The sequence below is a fragment of the Sorex araneus genome, chromosome 4 (genome assembly GCF_027595985.1).
Source record: "Sorex araneus isolate mSorAra2 chromosome 4, mSorAra2.pri, whole genome shotgun sequence".
Lineage (NCBI taxonomy): Eukaryota > Metazoa > Chordata > Mammalia > Eulipotyphla > Soricidae > Sorex > Sorex araneus.
In genome coordinates, this window is record NC_073305.1 from 87,831,852 (window position 1) to 87,833,713 (window position 1,862).

The window sequence follows — 1,862 nt, forward strand, 5'->3', positions numbered from 1 at the left end:
TGTTCAGTCTCTAATCAACTTTCAGCACACATCTCCCTTTCCGCGCGGGATCTCCAACCACATTTTACTTGGTGTTCCCTTCTCTGTCTGAACTGTCTTTTCCTCAGCATGTGAGGCCAGCTTCCAAGCCATGGAGCCAACCTCCTGGTACTTATTTCTACTATTCTTGGGTATTAATCTCCTACCCTGTTATTTTATATTCCACAGATGAGTGCAATCTTTCTATGTCTGTCCCTCTCTTTCTGAATTACTTCACTTAGCATGATACTTTCCATGTTGATCCACTTATATGCAAAGTTCATGACTTTATCTTTTCTAACAGCTGCATAGTATTCCATTGTATAGATAGATGTACCAAAGTTTCTTTAACCAGTCATCTGTTCTAGGGCACTCAGGTTTTTTCCAGATTCTGGCTATTGTAAACAGTGCTGCAATGAACATATAGGTGCAGATGTCACTTCGACTATACTTTTTTGCTTCTCCAGGGTATATTCCCAGCAGTGGTATTGCTGAGTCGAATGGGAGCTCAATTCCTAGATGGTGCTTTTACAGGCATTTTCTTTGTAACCCCAATACATTTAATAGAAATTGTATGTACTCAGATAAAAGAACTTAGCAGATCCAAAGCAATATAAATGTCCATCAGAGGTAAGCTGAAATGAAATACAATGCAGTAATCTGTAATCTGTTGCACACCATTTAAAATGGGGCAGCCTCTGTCCAACTGCTTATAAAACATGGTGTGTAAATTGTGTCCTAAAATGGCAAAGGCCGTGTTGGAAAACAGGCCCAGTTTCAACCCACCCCCAACCCTGTAAATTAAAAATAATAATTTTAAAAGCTGAATTTTTTAAAATTTCAGTTTTATTAAGCTATGATTGAATGTAACACCATATGATTTTAAGGTGTGCAGCACCTTAAATAACTCATATAACCCTGTTATATGAGTAACACCACAAAGTGATTATTACAATAAGCTTAATTAAGCATTCACTCCTATGCATTTACAATTTCCCCCTGGGGTTGTGATCTAGTCTCTTAACTTTCCAGTATATAATACAGTATTACTAGCAATAATCTTTAGTTGCACATTGTATCTCCAGATCTTTTTTCTTTGAAACCCGGAAGTTTTGAGAACATTCCGCCCCCCACCACACTTTGCCTTCTCTCTTTTCTTCTGGCATTTGCAAATCAGCTTTCTGTTTCTATGCGTTTTTTTTTTAATCTATCAATCTGCACACATCACATTTAGGTGAGATCACAGAATATCTGTCTCTCTCCTCAACTTATTTCACTAAGCATAATGCCCTCAAGTTTCTTCCACACTCTTACAAAGAGCAGGATTTTCTTTTTTTGCATGATTAAATAATGTTCTAGCACAGGCATATGCTATCATTCATCACTTCTCAATAGGGATAAGTTCTGTGAAATGCATAGTTAGGTAATTGCATCCATGTATGAATATTGTCTAGTATACTTACCTAGATAGCATGACCCACAACACCTATGCTAGAGGGCATACCCTGTTAGGACCACCCGCATATGTGTGATGTACTGTTGACCAAAAATGTCATTATATGATGTTCACACATAAACACATGTATCTATACCTCTTTATTCATCATTCGCTGATGGACACTTAGGTTTTTCCATTGTTGCCATATCTTGGCTATCGTAAATAATGCTGAAACAAATACGGCTATATCTTTTCAAGCCTAGCATATATCTTTTTTCTTTTTTAATAAATACCTACAAGTGGCATACTTAAATCACTCCTATTTATGCATACTGATTTTTGGAGGATCCTCCCTTCTGTTCTCTGTGGAAGCCACATTGCATTCCCACCTGCAGCCCCCAGAGGT